General features: G+C 35.0%; 1 protein-coding gene across 3 annotated transcripts in view; it reads right to left on the bottom strand.

Annotated features, from left to right (window-relative positions):
- LOC128670518 (uncharacterized) overlaps window positions 1-20,257 on the bottom strand; it is a 98,192-nt gene that overhangs the window by 61,452 nt on the left and 16,483 nt on the right. The gene's annotated exons all lie outside the window — the stretch shown is intronic.

The raw sequence follows: 20,257 nt of genomic DNA, 5'->3' as shown, positions 1-20,257 counted from the left end.
ATATAACTAATGTACTGTCGTTATTATCTCCACATGTCATGCATCTATGCTTAATTTATTTATACATATACGTATAAGTCCACCTATAGTCATTTGTTTGCTATATCTGTTGGTATAACTAACAGCTAATTAATGTGGAATCTGATTCAAGCGTCCTCCAGGCCACTAGTTAGCCTTTTGGAGGTACTTCACTGGCAATAAACTCACTGACATGAAAATACGGTTTTAAAATTGGGAATATAATCGCGGTAAATCCTACGTTGCTTAGTTATTCATTGCGTTGATACAATACTGATATTTAAACTAAGAAACGGTTGTCGTAAATTTCCTTCAGCGGCGTTTCCTAATAGTTTCGAAATTGGGGCTTTCAAGAAGATAGCCTATCGCTTTCTCCACGCATCGGTGACCCGTATTGGGTCGCTGGTGACCAGGAGCTGTGGTGTTTGCTCACAATAATGCAACCTGCTTGTTTGCCCACTATAGTATAAAAAATCTACTTAAGAATTATATTCTCGTCATGGCTCAGAAGCTTCTGTTATTGTAGAAATTTCAGACGAAAAAGTGCCATGTCCATGGGCCGTACTCGATCATCCAATTTCATCAATATTCGTTGATTTTGAATTTATTGGAATACATTTTTTTAAAATTTTATAACTTCAGTCAAAATCTGAAATATAATTATTATCACATCGAAAAACATCGCGTCCACAGAATAGGTAGTTAGCTTCTTTTAAAATGACACAAGCATAAAATTTTACTACCTATACTATGCGAGGGTTCTACTCGATGAAGCTATAAAATATCAAAGAACTCTAAGTGACTAAAAAGTAAATGGAGCTAAAATTTTGTATGGGTGATGATCAGTTTCAGTCGATATCGAATCATTTTCCCTATGATATAAGTATAATGAGTGCGCTCCTCAAAAATAAACGATAATCAAGTTGAAAATAGACAGTCGTAGGTACGCAAAAGGCGTGTTCACAGCAGTAACAATAAATTTGGGGTGTAATTTAAACAATTATTGTCGGTAAGCAGCCCTAATGGTTGAGGCGTGATGGAATGGCCTCCCTATTGTCATTATGAACACATAAAAGTAAATATGGAAGTATTCTGAAAGAGCATTAGAGACACAATACAAAATATATATATATCTTACGATATTACGTTTCGTATAGCAAACTCTCTTTTTTAGTTTTCATAATTTTCTTTTACGAAAACAGATGTGCCTGCGACCAAGTATGATCACGGAAAATTGTGTGCAGTATTCTATTTAATTAAGGAATATTTAATCTCAGTTTTCATTTAGAAATATTTGGAATCCTGTTGAAATATACAAGTCACACAGCTCTTATTGTCATAGGAATGATGATTATTCTCTTGCCAAGTGGAGACGAAATGTAGGAAAGTGGACCCTGGGCTTAGACGCTCAACGACCAAGGAAGAAACCGGGAAAATGTTGAGTTGAGAGAGTTCTCATTACCGCATCATTTTTTCTATAAACCTAAGACATTTTTTCTATAAAAACATGCAATATTGGAAACCTAAGTTTAATTTTAATTCGCCAATGTATGAAGCATTACCTCTATATCTACAGGCAAACTAACAAACTCGCGTTTACATCGTCCCACATGGATACAGTGTATACAGACAGCTAATAATATAAAAGTAAATATTGGAAGCCAAGAACCAGTAACATTATGCCAGCCTTTTGCAGCGAAAAGTTAAATTTTCATAATTTATATTTATTAAATTTTCTATAACCATTCTCAGCCGTCTAATTATTATTAATGCAAGCAATATCAGGGCTGTATTTCATGAAGGAATTTTCTTTGCTTAGGCGAGGGTCAATGAAAATTGAATACGACCGACTTAGTAATTTACTTAATCATGGTTTTATGCTACTTTTAAAACAATGTAAGTTGTCTCTTTGCTTTTCATTTTTATTATTTAAACATTACAGTGTATTTAAGGTTCCCCTAAAGGTTTTTGCAGCCGATACGTCTAGAAGTATAGGAAAAAAATGTGTTTGTGTCACTTTAACAGAAGCTAATTACCAATTTTGTGGAAGCTATGTTTTTCTTAATAATATTTTTTATAATAATTAATAAAGATTTTAATTGCAGTCAAAATTTGAACGAACATTGATGAAATTTAATGATCGTGATGCGACCAGGGATATGGTACATTATCTTTAATCAATTCACTTTACAAAGTCACTTTATTGTTAACTAATGACTTCATTTAAATTCAGTTACACTTAGTCTTTCTGATATGCTGACAAACCCCTTTATAGGTATTTTATCCAGCACACAGAATAATGCATTGTTACCAAAATAAGGGAATATCTTACAGATCCGATGTGTCAATATCCTGACTAGACTAACCTCTCTGTAACAATCCTTTTGACGTCATCGATGCTACATCTGCATTCATACGAGAATGTGCATTGTAATCTTTGCTAGGACTAAAACTTGGTATATGGCAAATTCATATTTCTTTATTACAACTAAGGATGATCACTTGTTGATATAAAAAAAATGCTTTAACTAAATCTTTTGCAGACTTCCAAAGCGCATGCGAAGAAGAAGCGACGCAACTAAATTTACTGCACTTGTATATCATATTTTATGAAACATTACAATGTTGAAAAAAATATGGTTATAATGTTTTCAAAAAATTTGGCAATTAACATTGATAACATATGAACACTACCTTAGAAGAATATAAACATCTTTCGTAATAACTAAGGTGCCGTATTATCTTACGAAGAGAAAGATCATTTGAATGAGATAAACAATAACGTAATAAACACATTATCTAAACACAAGAACGATTATACGACGAACGATATTAAAATACGTAGTTATTGTTAATTCAAAGAATATGTATCTTTTTCAAATGATATCATGAACAATGAACGAGTCAAACCTTTAAATTTTTGAAACATCGTCTTTCTTCTTCTGTTCACTTTTGCTCAACCAAATATTTGGCAGGTCTATGGGGAATAAAAGTCTTGATGCTGTCCTAAATTTTTTAAATGTCGTCGTTCCATCCATCATCCTATTTCCATAACATGGCACATATGCTGTCTTGCTCTGCGTGTCCTACCACTTGCACGCTGAATGAATACAGATGTACAACGTTGCAGATAATCTATATCGGTGGCGTTATAAGTCTTCACGAATATGATTCGCCAAATTGGCACGTTAAGTAGAGGAAGACATGAATTTTTAAACATAATCAAATATTATGTTGCAGTTACTCAATTCCTCACGTGGCCAGCCAGTGGCTCGTCAATTGTCGTGAGCGATCAGTGGCGATAGCACCAGGACTCAGATCTCCATAACTAAATCTGTAGACTGACCGGGATTATCGGAAAATCGGACAATCTGAATTCCGACATGCGACGTCAGGAGCAACGGGAAGCGGAATTGTCGGTTGTTTGGATTATTGAGTAATATTGTCTTCTCTTCTTTTTTGAGGTATTTATATCCTCTAGTAAGAGACGAATATGACCTATGAATATGAGATATTCCTCTCATACTAATGGATATATACCTCCAAAAAGTCTGGGTAACGTAAACTAATCCTTATTAATTATTATTAATAATATTAAGATATTGAGACGATGAACGACTGAATAGAATTATATTCAGTGTTCTGATCGTCTTGCCATTTACATTCTCACGTATGACCCGTCAAAGCCCGGGCTAGATTTTAAAAGTAAAGCTATTTATGAATATTCAGCGGTGATTTCGTGATCAATGCCTGACCGATGGGTCCTCGTTGGGAATACAGTTGTTTCCTTCATCTACCAAGGTTTTTATTCCTGTCGTGTCGTATAACATCCACGGGAGGATATAGAGTGGTTCTATTTTAAGGGTTCTTCATACAACTACACTATGACACTATTAATAGAATCAAAAACAGTAATTAAATATTCTGAATAATATTACAGTCGGTGGAGATAACAATGATTTTTTCCCTTAGTGGAGCAAAAGGAATGCTTATTCCATAACTTATTTTCACAAGTAAAATAAAAAGTGAAACCACCTAAATCACTCTTATATTTACATCAGAAGAAAATGCCAACCAAAGTAGCACAATAAAAACTAGAACAGATGTTTTAAAATGTATAAACAAAAGAATAAGTAATGGTGGCAGAGTGGCTGCGGCGAGCTTGGGCCCGAAGTTTGGTTAATCCTCGGGAGATGAAAAAGTACTAAGGGCCGGGTAGGAGTTGCTCGCGGCGGATGAAATCGATCCGTGGAGTTCAAATTCCGGTGTGACGTGTGTGGGGTAAGATATGAGGGAATTCAAAGATTACTTGATCATTTATGATATGTCCTTTCTGTAATGTGCTATGGAAGGTTACAGTGAAGGAAAACTCTCTCATCCTTGTCTGCTTCAAAATTCAACAAACAATTTTTTTAGAAATTAGACTTTTCTGGCTTTTAATTAATATATATGATTGATATTGAAAACTTACAAGTTTGAAGATTTGGCTGTGATTTTATAACCTGACGTCAACCTTACTTACGGGTATGCTATTGTTGTCTGATAGCTGACAAGGCTATGTGTCCTTTAGTCGTCCCTCATTAGATCCACGGAAGAATATAGAGTGGTTTTATTCTAGAGCTGAATCACACGCCACAAAAGGTTCAGGAAAACATCGTGAAGCACCTTATAGTTGGTAAATTTATCATCTAGTGTGTGAAATGGAGAAGACAATGTCAAACCACTTCTTCGATATTGAGTATTTTATTATATTCATTTAATTAATATTAATAGTAAACCCAATATTTGAGTTTAAAATGAAATGACAGTGCGATCAAAAATGCCCCGTTGTCCTATTGTTATCAATGGTCCCAGAATGGGACCGTTTCACCCATTAGATTTTAAATGCTACAAACTCTTTACATTATAAGGATGATTTGGTCAGGATTTTATGGTAATGGTAACAGGTATGCAGCAGCAAGACCCCCTTTGTCTGATACCTCAGGAGCTTCTAGTGAAGTCACCTAAAACAATAATTGTATAACATGATTCAAGATTTCTGGATACTTGAAAATATACACGCTATTCCCAATCGCTTGCACCAAACGCGTAACAAAGTTGACTTAGAACTCAAGTTGGTTCCTCGAACGCTCTGGACTTAACAGATGGACTGGGTTGGTTATACAATTAATTCGATCATTTATTTACTTAACTGTATCAATATGGCGGGCAGGATTCATTGACTTTTGTTGAGCTTAATTTAAGTAGATTATGTACGGATTCTGAATTTATTATTGAAATTATTATGGGAGTTTAAATTGTGTAAGCTACAAAGACAGTTCATATAAGTTTAGGTTTATCTTTGAATACTTTTGAGATGAGAGCTATCTACTGAGATATCCTAATCCTAACTAATAGTATAAATGCTAAAGTAAGTTTGTTTATTACCACTTTATGCTGCAACCAATCTTCTTGAAATTTTGCACCATGTAATTTGCAACATGTAGTTGAAGTATGGAGAAGGACATAGGAAAATTCACGCGGGCGAAGCCGCTGCCAAAACCTGTTAAACTATAATCGACGTTTACATACAAATTACCTGCCACACGTCCTGCACAATGAAGGACTTGAACAAGGCCAACGACAGAGCGATCAACGTGGCCAAATGCTGGTCGGACACCCTTTTGAATAGCCTTTCCGACATAGGCATAAATTTATCGAAATGTAATAAACCAAGAGATAGCTATGATGACCTCGGTGGCGCAGTGGTAAAGTGCTTGCCTCTGAACCGAGAGGTCCCAGGTTTGATCCCCGGTCAGGCCATGATGGAAAAAGATCTTTTCCTGATTAGCGGGTCTTGGATGTTTATCTATATATATATTTGTCATAAAATATAATATCGTTGAGTTAGTAGTATCCCATAACACAAGTCAAGAACTTACTTTGGGGCTAGCTCAATCTGTGTGATTTGTCCTAATATATTAGCTACAGCTAGGAAGTTTATCATTTTTAGGGTTCCGTAGCCAAATGGCAAACACGCAACTCTTATAGATTCGTCATGTCTGTCTGTCCATCCGTCCGTATGTCACAGCTACTTTTGAAAATTAGTGACACCACGCATTACATAGACATGCATTAACGTTTGAAACGGTTATACAATTCAGCAGTCAAATTACAGGAGTCTAAGAGCAATTACACTACATATTCATCGCAGTCGGTCCCAATAACGTGCATCTATCAATTAAGGTGCAGCAATTAAAATGAGTTGCCAACTTCGGTCTAAAATGTCGCTCGATACGGGTAGGGCTGCCCTAGGTGGCACTTCAGAGTGACGTACTGCAGTTGCATTTTAGATGATATTTAAATTTATATTTAACAGTGAACGTGTATGAGTAATTCGCCTGTTAGACAATTCTAACTAAAATTATCGAAATAATGGTATATATAATATATATAATCATTTGATCTAAATAATATACATCGTTCTTTCTTCATTATTATCATTATAAAAAACAAAGTCTAATAGATGGTAAGTTCTATTTAGTTTATAATAGGTAAGCGTTTATGAGTTTTTATGTCTGAGGCGGGTAACCTCCCAAACTACCGAGCCGATTCCAAAATTTTTTTCACCATTAGAATGATACTTCATCCAAGACTGCTATAGACTATATTTTGTCTCAAAATTCCCACGGGAGCGAAGCCCCGGCAACATTCATTGTCTAATATACATTGAAATAATAACTTTCAATATTCAAATGTACGATAAAATACGATATATATATATATATATATATATATATATATATATATATATATATATAATATAGGGTCTCAAGGCGGGTAACCATAAATGAAATAAAATATAGTCAAAGCTTATGTTATAGGAAACAAACTCACCAGTTTGTATCCTATAACATAATTTACTTTGGGGCTAACTCGGCCTGTGTGATTAGTGCACATTATATATGTAACGGGAATATTTTTCTGTTTATTTACAGATAGAAAAAAAAATCTTTTCAAGAATGCGTCATTACTCCAGCTACTCGCGAAATAGTTAATAATAATATATAAGTCTGGTCTGTCAACTAATAATATAACTGAAGGATAAAATACACAGCGATAATTAAGCATCACAAGTGGCAGAAGGAGGTCAGGCTGGAATATCCAAGTTGTTAATGAGGGCAGGCGGGGGCGTATTTACTCAGGCCTCAGTGGGCCTGGACAAAGGGCTGCCAGATATTAGGGGCGGTCAATGATGTCAATTCTCTTGCGTGTGGCCGGAACCTTAGAATAGAACCACTCCAAATCCTGCCGTGGATGTCGTACGAGGATTACTAAGGCAAGGAGTCTTTATTGCTCGTACGCAGGGTCAGGGGAAGCGGGATTCCTGATGATGATAGCGGATAGGATGGATACAGCTTTGTCATCAGGAGGTTCATTGAGTTACATGTCATTCATGTGATGAGCTACTCGTATACCTTATGAAATCTTAAAATGTATCGTTAAGGAGAAGGACCCATGACGTAAGGTAAGCTGCCAGTAGAAAAAACCACAGCTGAATCTTAAAAATTTCAAGTTTGCTTTTATGCTCACTCCGTGCTTCGCGGCGTCACAGCCATGAACACAACCGGGAACATGCAAAGAGAGAGAGTGTACGGGAGCAAAAAGCGTCTGGTACTTTAGCACCAGCTGCCCCCTTTTTTAGCTGGCCTAGGGTGATAAGCCTGCAATACGTCCCTGGCAGCGGCGAGGAGTGTTTAAACCTACGTTATATGGACCTCTTTGGCCAGTTGAATTATTAAAACTTGGCTCCGTGACTTCAAGTTATTTAGTGTAACATCTAAGATAGTAGACGTGATAAATAAACCAAAAATGGCTTTGCATCTTAATAAGAGATCAATAACACTTATCTCATTTTATACGATATTATATAAATACGAAAGTTTGGACTGTTATGGCTGATTGTGATGTGATTCGTAAATATTGCTACATGTATAAAATAACATCTAATGTATTTCTTATCACAGAATAAATAAAAATAATAAATTTGAAAAAAAGAAAGAAAGAAAACATTTATTTGCCAAAAACATGAGTACACATATACAAATTGATGTCAAAATGGTGGATTTAGTTTATTTGTTCGTTATTACAGACCATAATATATATTATTTGACTATGGTCGCCTAACTCCTGTTCACAGCTTTAGGTCGTAAATAACCCCAAAAGTTGTCGTTTCTGGAGCACATTAAGAAACCTCTGGTCAACAACAATACGCGCCATTAACAAAACATAATAGACAAACAGATACATTATTCAGTCTCACCCTGGAGCGTGGGTCGACTTAAATCTGAAGTGGCCACGCGAGGAGCAGACCTGGCGAATAAATGACATAGGCGCGAAAATTACAGCCAAATATGGTAGATGACAAGGTTAAAAAAATAAAATATATGTAAAATTTATATCTTTAAATATTTAAATGATTTAAAGATACACAATATTACACTGTAACAATGCCGCTGGACGATACGAAACTTGGTTGGAAAGTCAATTTAAAAAATTATAAAAACAAACTCGGCATCGTAAGAAACTGAAATTTTGAAACAACTTATATTTAGAAGTCGTCACCCTAAATGCAATAATTAAGGTTACTGTCGAACAAACATAGCTTTTTACTCAATCGTGACGTCACGCAAGAGCATCATTTAGTATGGACCGTTTTGAAGAGTCCAAAAATGTGTGCTTTTATTTTTGTCTATAATTTAGGATGTCATATAACTAACAAATACGAAATGAGTGAAATGAATAAATATGTGATCATTAAATGCGAGTGGTCGACATAAATCGGAATTATGAGCGATTCGCAGCCGCACATCAAAAAGCCGTCGGACGAATTTGTGTAATCCGAGGATCGAGGTCCCGGTATCAATATAAACCGGTCCCGATTCCTCCCGTATTAGTTCAGCCACCTACGAGGCGAAATTATCACGCGCTTGTTTCCATTGTAATAGCCGATGCGGATTTGTTAAGGCTCATTTTGTCTGTGAGAAGTTTGCCTTGTAATTTTTTTTTTTCATTTAAAAGATCCAGCAAATTGCTGCGCCCGTAAGGGTCGTTAATGTTGTATTATATATAAGAAAGATCTGTTACTTACATTGAGGATGCAAATAAAAAATTGAGAATTGAATTTATGTGTTGCGGTTCATGAATGGAAGACAAAAGAAAGAGCTAACTCATTGTAATCTAAGTCATATGTATAAAATATGTAACGACAAATTATCATGCACTTGTTAAGTAACAAGTACTGGTAACATTTGTCATTGTCGGTTTAAGAGTTAAATGCTCGAGAGCAATCTAATACAATGAACCAATAAAAAACCATGTAATATAATATCGGTAGAAATAAAAAGGATTTGGAAGATATCTAGGAAAATGGTAGCATGGATAAGATAAGAATCACAGCTTGCACTCATAAACAAATTAAAAAGTATCTAGAAGTGTCGTGTCGTGTCACACAATGGAAACGTGATGTAGTCTCGGGTGTCGGTCTACTCTACTCAAATATTTTCCCGAGTACCGTGTATGTTGTTGTTATTCTAACGAATTATGAAATATGTATGCGTGTACAATCCAAACATTAATTTGGCAGTTACTTTTATAGTAACCAAGTAATACTGTAACGTTTATTATATCTCCTGGAATTATTTTTATTAATGTTATAATATCATACCCCATTGGAAAGTCCATGGGAATTAGTTAAATCTGGAATTAATGACATCCTCTTTTTAAAAGCGATTTTCGAGACCCAATTTATATAGATAAACTCAAGATTCATCAATATAATTTGTGATAGGTTTTCTTTCAAGAAGCAAAACTGAAAAGAGGTTGTCATTCATGTCCATTTATAACTTCTTAGTAGGCTTCGAGGATATTGAGAGTAACACAGCATGAATGATGTGTTACTGCGCAGGTCGCATTTCATGCGAACTTCGTGAGTATGGTATTTTCATGCAGCCGGAACGTTGGGCAATTTTAGCTACGCAATTGACACCCAGATACGGAAAGTACAAAAGCGGCAGACCAAGGAAGCGTTGATTATTACGGAAACTTTAAGAAGTATAATAGTCAGATTTGATGTCGAATAGAACGGCCTATAAGAATATACATAGGGGGTGTTCTTTGCAAAGTAGTAGAACGGAATAGGTTAAATTTTCGCGGAAGGTCTAAAGCAAATACTAGTAACTTGGTAAATATAAATATATGTTCGAATTGTTATATTTAATGCGTGGATAGTAATAGGTACGAGTAGTAGTAGTACTTTTTTTGGAAGAGAATGCTGCGGATTAATATAATAATAATTAGAGTAGAAAATCTCACGTACTATTACGTACGTAGCGTTTTTCACGTTCGCTTTGAATTTTTCATGTAACATTTACCTGAGTGGAGTGTAGTGAAGCTCGAACGTTATGTTTTGCGGAATATGATAACGTTGCATTTTTTTATATTATTTTGATCCGTACTTTTAGTTTAAAATATGTAAAATATTTTAGAAATGCGAGACCATTTCATTTGTTTCCATTTTGTTTAATGCGCATTTGCCTCACATTGGTAAATGGAAAGCTAACACATTCTCTATACTGCTTCGTGTATATTACATTCCATTTAAAAAAAATGCCTGCCTGCCGGAGCCAAACCTGTGGATCGAAAGGACTCAGGTTCGTATCTTACTATCATATTATAGTAGTTTTCATAGACCATAAGATAACATACCCGATATGATGATGATTTAAAAATAATATCGTTGCGCAAATTTCGAATATGTATACTTACCTTACAAGTCTAGCTACAAAGATGTATGTTTGTCCCACACCTAAGCCTTTTCGTCTTGTGCTGTCACAGACAAATTTAGCCCTGTTTTCTGATGCGGAGGTGGTGTCAGGCCTGAGACAAATTGATTGTGGTAATCGTCAGCGCAAGGGTCGTTCGTTAGACGACGTAATTAACTAGCTGTGAAATTCGCAGGCGAAGCCTTGGTGACTACAACGTATTTTTTGTATAAAAAATAAAGTGCCTACTGTGTACTTCGATCATGCATTTCATCTAGTGCAAAAATAATGAAATACATTTAATAAATTTTTCACTGTAAAAATACCGGTTAAAAGACATTCGTCGTTGATCGAAATTGATAAATGAACAAGAATAATATAAAATGATGATAGGGCACATATTTTTATTTCTCTTATATTGCATCGCATCGAAAAATACAGAGCGAGGCTTTTGAAGGGCAGGTCGTAATTTATAACAAAATAAGGGCTTAGCCCTGAGGGCTATCCGATCGAATCCAAGCAGGTGCCACGGCAATCCTTTGGGGAGGCATTGTTCTCTAAAATATGATAATGACACAGGATTTTTCGGTTTTTTAGATTTAACGCAAGACCGGGTTTTGCCTTCGTCAATTGTAACCACTGACTGAGGTATTATAGAAAAGCGGATAATCATACAAAACACCATACCAATTAGCACAAGAGAAAAAGTAAATAATGTAAATAAAATAAGTAAATTATGCGTAATTTTTCTTTTAATTTCGTCATGTACAGTCAACCGCATCTCAAGTAACCCTGCACGGACCTTTGAGCTGTGGTCATTGCGGCGAATCTGCAACTGCAATTTGAGTCGACAGTATCTACTAAAGGGATTTCTGTCTATGTCTTGCAGTTGTCTGTTACAAAGGACTCGTATTTGGAAATTCTAATCTAGTTTAATTCTAATCTTGTTTCGCTTTGAACTTTTTGCATGTAATACTTGTACTTGCTAGCTCTTGACTGATCATTATGATCTTGTAATTGACTAAAGACGACAAGAAACGACGACAGACAAAGTATACTCTCTAGCAACTGCATTGCAGTATACTGGATACATAAGATGGACGAATTCTATCTGTTCTTTTGATGATCTTTTTAGTTAAATACACGATTAATAACAGTTAAACATAAGCATAGATATAATCTATGTCATTAATATAATTAAAACTGACGAGCGACGTGAGAAATAGACGTTATAATTAAAAAAAAAAAAACTACGTGAAACTAGAGTGAAAATGATCTGAAGAGATTGAAACTAGACTAAGTTGAAATAAAGAGTTTCTATTTAGTCACATTTTGAATGAAGTCAATTTTGCTGTGAGTAGGTAACTAGTTTTAAGAAAGTACAGGTAGACCATATTGTTGCTATGTAAATAGCAGCGACTGAACTAGCTATTAATTAAAAGTTTTGTAAGTTTATAATGAACATATGTGTGATTTGTCCTAAAAAATAAATAATAAATAAATAAATAATAAAATATATGCAAATTTCACGATATAATATTTACAATAAAAAACCCAACAAGCAAAAATGTTAGCTGTTTTACTTTAAGGGTGAAACAAGAATACCTAGTTACACGCCATCAAATGATAGCTTCTAATTCGTCTGATGAAGTGAGGACACATAATGTGACATTACTAAATGACAAGGGCTTTTTTATTTTCAAAAGGAGAGGGAATACATTCTAAACATAAGAAAGTCTCAGATACTCATCTCGAGAGTTAGATAGCATGGATATAACACCACATCCTGCGCGATTATAAAGATTAATGCAGAGGATTTTGAGCTCTGCCGGCTAAATTTTAAGGAGTAACACTTGGTTATAAATCGGCGAGTCGTTGTTGCGTCACCGAAAAGGTTGGTGCGGCCCGAAAAGAGGATTTCGTTCCATTTTTGGTCTTATTATGTGGGTAATAAAGGTGGTGGGGTGTGAGCGGTGTGCATTTATGTGTGGAGGGGTAAACACTCGAATCGCAGGAGACCCCTAGAGCAGACGTCAAAAAAGAGGCGAAGAGTTTGCTAACGAGGGAGCGAAACAATGTGCTTGCCGCTTACGACGTGTGGTTTTGCCCTGATAGGTTTTCGTCGAAATTGATTATCAGTTTTATTAAAGGAAGTTTGAAAGGCTGTCTCTTGTTTTGAAAGTCGCTCGATGAGTTGCACTAGTTATCTTTAACGTTGGCTTCAAACTGCGCAACGTTGCAGTTTAGATAACATGTTGTAATTTGCCTGTTTCTGCGCAGGTTAACCGAAACTAATATCTTTTATGGATATGTTTCTCCAACAATATTATTATTAGCTAAGGCTACCATGATGATAATTATAGAACCCTATCAAAATAAATCGCATGCCGCTAATTCAGAACAGAATTTATTTTTTCTCTCGTTCGGTTTTTGTCTTTAGCTCCTCAACTGATCGTTATAATTGTATGCTCAGATAAAATGTTTGGAAAATTTTAAATTGGACGGTTGAAATGGGGATTAACAAGTGGAACCAACCAAACAATAACAATCTGGAGCCACACTCGATTCGGGTCGAGCGAATACATGCACCCGGCACCGAAACTCGTTCGATACGCGGATCGCGGAAATTCGCGAATCGATTTGATTATTGCATTATATCGATATTCATGGTGTGATATTAGTTTTCAATAGTTGGTCTTACCTTGAAATAATATTATTTGTAAAATCTTTATCCATACTTACTTATAGATGAGTACATACAAATTGTAAACGCACAATACGGACATCTTAATTCAAAAAGCATTATCAAATAAAAAATAAACCAACCATTAGGTCATTCAGAAAATTTGAAGAAAGTGGAACATTAAGTAAAATAATCAACATCACATCCATTTTTAACTAGTGAGGTGGTAGAAGTAAGAAGTAAGGTGGTGGAGAACTATCCCGTGATCAACCTAGAGCTCCGCAATTTACCAATTATTCTGTACTTACTAGTACTTTAGGTAGCCGACTATAAAGACTTATTTTTGAATAACTGTATGTTGTTATATTGATTTTTTCCGGTTGTTCCAATACCATAGATAAGACAAATTGACGAATGAGCCCACGTCATGTGATAGGACTTTTACTCTTGTATATCTTGTATATAATGGTACGGAACCCTGACACAATAATACGGGGCCCTGAATCCGCATCACCGGAATACCTGAATCTAATATCCGCATTCATTTCAGATCATATTTTTATCACATGGATCTGATTCTATCTTGAATAGACCGAGTGCATCAATTTTGGTGAGCAAAAGACAATTTTTAAGTCACGTACGAGAAGAAGGATAAGAATGGTCATATGTATCGATAAATACACAGATATTTGTTATCAAGTGTGTTATTGCTAACACTAGTGTCAGGTTTTATCAAGCCGCTTATAGGCATCTGACATGACTTTGACGACTCCCCACTAGTGACACGTAGTCGTGTAAACGCAAACTAAATAGTCAACCTGGTGTGCAGATTTCCTCACAAAGTTTTCCTTTATCGGCCTGAATAAAAATGTAAAATATGAATTATAGCGGACTGTAGATTTAGGCTGGTAAAAATAAAAATCCAGGAGCTACGGAGAAACGTGACCGTTTATTAGAGGGAGAACGAACAAGAGAGAAATATTCGATACGGACAATGTTGCCATAACCAAAAAATTAAATATATAAAAAAAAAACAAACTTTTTCATGTTGGTATTCCAACACGGCCTAAGAAAACGACTGTACCTACACGAACATGATTGGTATACAATCTCATACGACACGAGTAAGATTCGAACCTGGGAACTTACGGTTCACCAGCGTCTTAACCGCTTGACCCCCACTGTTAGTAGACTAGGATACATGACACTTTTTTGAGAAATGTCTCACCTCTGTCCCGAGCAATGGCATTTTAAAAATAAAACATAACAACTGCATAGCAACAATTTAACCGAAACAATCGGGGACAACATCCCCTAACAAAAACTCGAAGCGATATCTCACCCCCCAACCTGTCAAACTGATAACAGAAGAGGGAGAGAGACGACCGACTGTGCGAGCGGGAGAACAAACCGCTATCCGTCATAATATTAATGTAGTTGTTTTAGAATGATGAATGGTGACATAGCAAAGCACTTTAAGGTAAATGCCTCTATTATTATTCTTAGGGGTGTATTTTTATAGTTAATTTGAGACGCGTTCCAGTAATCAGTATATAGAAAAAAGATATAAAAAGGGCATTTTTGTCTATCTGTATAGACGCAATAAGCTCAAAAACTATATTCGTAATCTCCTATATGTATAATATAGCGATAGGGAATGGGGGATGGTAATAATGCTTTAGCTTTATTTTATCTATGGCTTTAGCGAAGTTGGTTTCGTTTCTTCTTCTCTATTTGCGCTTCTGAAGCAGTGATAAAATTACTTTTATGCAAGTAAATAATCGACGACCACTATAAGGTAGGAGGTGTAAACTTCTTAGATTTTCTGAATGAAATTATCCAATTACTTACTAAACTATTTTATGAAATTAATGAGGTATCATGGAGAGCCGGGAGCCAAGTCAAATGGGATCAATTATTCATTGATTCATTAAAATTGAGAACATCATTCTTGTCGGTTGTGTTTTTCCATGCAATATTTATTTAGGATTGCTAATAAGGAAATATATTTCAGTATATTTACTTTCTATGATCGTACTTTAATAAAAGTACGTATGTAAACATTTTCAATTTATTATTGAAATATATTGATGATTTATAATATCGAATGAAATAAAAATACAAATGGAGTGTAATAAAATACAGCTTTACGTCACAAAAAATAAACATGTTATATATTAATTTTGACTTTTACAAAAAAAAAAAAAAACTACTTCAATATCTAATGAAACAACAAATGAACAGAGCACACTTTCGTATACGAGCATTTAAAATGGAAAATATGCACTGAGTTGCCCAAACTAAAGTTCATAACAAAACGTGAATTTCCGAAAGTGGTACCAGTTTCTAGTACCGCAGTCAAAGTGAGCTAGTAACCTAATTTATTGTACTTGTGGACTAGTTGGGTACTAAGTGGTTTCATACTTGGCTGAATTTGTTTATACACGATTTTTCACTTGGCTCCGCTTTTTGCAGCGCGGGTTTTCGGGAAAGAATTCTTTTGACGTTGCTTAGAATATCGTACATATTTTATGTTGTATATTGAGAGTCAAGTTTGATATTGAGCGACATAAATAAATATGCTTTTATTTGACCATTTTCAAGTTCAATTACGAAATGTTCTATTCTTGAAATTGTATATAAGTTAACAAAAATTATTAATATTTCATCTGCGCGTGTGTGTATACAACTACCTAATTTCAACATTCGAAATTAAATAAATTAGAGGCATAAGTTAAATAATTTAAGGCTTGGACGACTTCAACGTTTTGGCAGAGTGAATCAAATCAATACTAGAAGTAATAAAAGTAGAAAGCGGACCCTGCGCTCCGACGCTCAATGGTTGGGAAGGAACCGGGAAAACGTTGAAATGAGAGAGAGAGAGAGAGAGACAAGAAGTTAAATAATAAATAATATGAATAAATTTCTGTATATTTAAATGCACATAAAAATATGTAACACTTGGGAAAATTAATCCAATTCAGTATTTACTCTCAAAACGCGTCACATGCATCACAAAAACACGAAACATTGTCTGTGTCAATAGCTCTCTCATTTTCCATCGCCTCCTCAAATATAGTTACTATGTTTCAAGCACCCCAAGCTTCTTCCACAAAAACAGGCTTGCACCTGACATCGGTAATTGATATACAACGTCATTTATCAAGTAATTCCGCCATTAACTTGGCCGCTCCCGGATTTATTGCTTTTCAAAATGTGTGCCCGTCATTTCTTTTTATTGCTAATTTAGAAGTTTGCAACGCTTTTACGGTAACGTAGGCTAATTTTTTCTTGAATTTTTTTAGGTTCTTTCACGTACATATAAGAAGAAATACACTATTTATAATAATAAACAACATTAAAACTAAAAATATAAGGTTAAAAAATGATAATGTTCGGTAACATTTAAAATTGAACATTAAGGAATAAATTACGTCATGAAAAATCAAAAGTTATTGAAAACAAGGTTCTTCTTTTTTAAATAACTGTATGTATGTAATTTTTTTCGTATCTCATTTAGTCTAGTTTCGAACAGGATAAAACTAGACTAAACTACGTAAATACGGAATGGATTTGAGCGTAATTTTATTATGAGAATTGTCCCATAGTCCACAGTTTCACGCCAAAATTCATACGTCTAAGATGTCTAATAGCGAAAATATGATAATCATCCCGAAAGGATGTAAAAATGTCAAATCATTATAGAATATGTATTATTTTTGCACAGAGTCCTATACGTTAATTTAATAGTAGATTAATCCCTCAATATGTGAGTAAGATAGTCCCAAGATCCATGCTCACAAGGGAGCCATTCGTTTATACCGCCTGTCCAAACTACACTGGCCGTGAAATTTCAGATGAAGCTTTTGTAAATGGCGAGAATCATCATTATATCCAGTCATGAAAATGATTATACATGAGTCAGATTGGTATACAAACGTGGCACGAGTAGGATTCGAACCTGGGACCTTTCTATCACAGCCGGAGGGTTTTAAGGTATATTTATGTTATAAAGTGCATTTAAGGAATTATTATTATCACTACATAGTATAAAACAAAGTTGCTTCCCCGCTGTCTGTCTGTCCCTATATATGCTTAGATCCTTAAAACTACGGAACGACTTTTATAAGTAATTTAAGCCATTAAATGATTAGTTAAACATTAAATTCTGATTAAATCTGTAGCATTTTTAAACCTTAGTATTTTTAAAAACCCTTATTATTACAACAAGCATAAATAACCAATTCAATTTATTACGAGTATATCCTAACCATAATCACCAATACTTACGATTTCTGATATTTTCCATAAAACATAATTCCAAGAACCATTTATTCTAAGCAACGAAAATGATTCCTGATATTTCTCTTAGGATATAACAAAATTCAACACCAAACCTTGCTCGAATAATTAATCGACACAATCAATTGCGATTAAATTAACCAGAGATATTTGCCGTTAACTGATCTAGGGGCTGGCAAAACTAACAAATGCGAGCTTAACTTGTTTCGCTAAGCACCATCGTTACAGGTTATATCGATTCGCACCCGATTTAGCTTGTTCGCAACGTGCCCTAAAATATACGCAAGATGTGGTAATTGTGAGATATTTTTCTATCGGCATTTGATATATGGAATAATGCGTTAAATTCTTGATTATGAAATTTTGAATAGATACTGAAATAATACATAATATATTATAAATACAAAAGTTTGTGAAGATATATGTGTGTATATTAATTTGTTACTCTTTCACACAAAATTTACTGGACGGACTGTTATGAAATTTGGTACACGGGAAAAATATATAGGGATACTTTTATACACGAAATTCACACGGGAGCGAAGCCCCGGGGCGCAGCTAGTAAGTCTATAAACATATATTATATTTTTTATATTTATATCTTTTAGTTGTTTTCGTAAATTTCTATTTAAATTATACATTCAATATCATCATTAGCAGCTGTTTATAACACAATGCTGAGTGTTAAGCATTCTTAATTTATGCAAAAAATATAGATTAATGGAATTTAATCAATTTCGTGAAAATCATACAAAAAAGAATAAGAAATTAAAAATTACTGCTGTGTAATTTCCTCCCCAATGAATACAGTGTGCCACCAACATATTTGTCAAGCTCTCAAACCAACTGTGAATCAATGCTGAAACCAGATCGTCCACTTGATAAGATACACCTGTAAATAATGCAGGATATTCAGTATCCGAATGTAACTAACGTGATAACTGCAATAGAACGATTTGCAATAAAGGATAACAAATATTCATCTTGCAATGTTGCAATCCCTCCAAAAACAGACAATGTCTGAAAACTTTGGAATTGTAAATAAGTGATGGCGACTTTGGCACAGTCACATCAACCTAGCTAAATTCATTGCAAACTCGACGCTATTACCATACTATAGAGGTTCATGCAGCGTAACTTGACGTGCTGTTGATCGTACCAGTAACATATATGTATCTCCAAAAGGTATTTGTTGTTTCCTGAATTGAATCCGAATTGTAGGACCACATACATTGTATCAGTAAGACATTGTGCCTATCTACGAAAAACGTAAGGCTGATCCGACGGCGAAGCTACTACAAACTATAGAATTTGAAAACATTTTTTCTTGAAGCTCTCTCTGTCATTTGAGCGTTTTACTGGTTGCTTTCCCAGCTGTTGAGCGTCGGAGTCCACGTTCGGCTTACCTACATTTTCGTCTCCACTTCGCACGGCCATCGGCATCTCAAGTTGTCAGACTATTGGCACGCATATCATCCTTGACGACATCAAGCCTTCACTGGTATATACAACCTATGTTTATGCTAATTCCTATCCTGAAATTCCCATGGGAGTGAAGCCCGGGAACACAGCTAAAATAAATAGCTCCCTAGAGACGAGCGAAGGCGACGATGTGACAAATTGTCACACAAATTCTTGTTTAAATACAAATAAATAGATCTGAAACCTAAACTCGCAAGCTTCAAAAAGAAAGCATTGATTATATTGTACACATTTGCGTATCAAACAAAAAGTGTCGGACCGAATTCACTATTCTTTGTTAGGATAATCCTTTGGGGAATCGAATGTGGGTCGCTTACCTGAGCTGGAAGCAAGCAAAGCCACAAACTAATGCTAACTATAGATCGATGTACCCACAAGTTAGCCGTCTGCGAAGTTGGAGAGTCTCTCAAAGTGATAGTAAAAAGACAAAGAAGAATTGTTAATATTTTAAGACCGTATTGTTTCTAAAAAGTAAGATTTCTTTTTGTACAACTGCTGTAGGTATCCTTCATTGGGAGACTCATATAAATCCTTATACTTAAATCATATTTTTACAGTGTAGCTATTGCGAAACCTAGGCCTGATTGTTACTTATTGTATAACAATATACTTCTTAAAAATTATTCGTGCTACCATTCAAATTATACGATGTATTTTAAGCTAAATTTAAGCTATCTCAGATATTTCTGCATGTAATAAAAAGTAACAGTATTTAAAAGTTGCATTTCGTTATTATACAAAAAGTTGAAAGAGGTTCAAGACTTGTCATACTAAATTAAAACGAGTGATTGACCACTTCGATCGAAGTATAATGGTGAAAATTGTGTCCTGACAAATTATTGCGTCTGGTCACCCTACACAAAGGTGAAAAGCAACATTAATTGCTGTCAGTCGCTGGTGGAAACAAAAGGGCTTTTTTGGCCACTATTGTGTCTACGGAACCCTCGGTCACGGCATTGACCAATCAATT

This window comes from Plodia interpunctella, chromosome 6 (assembly GCF_027563975.2).
Source record: "Plodia interpunctella isolate USDA-ARS_2022_Savannah chromosome 6, ilPloInte3.2, whole genome shotgun sequence".
Classification (NCBI taxonomy): domain Eukaryota; kingdom Metazoa; phylum Arthropoda; class Insecta; order Lepidoptera; family Pyralidae; genus Plodia; species Plodia interpunctella.
Note: the sequence above shows the minus strand (reverse complement) of the source record. Positions and strands in the feature narration are given on the sequence as shown.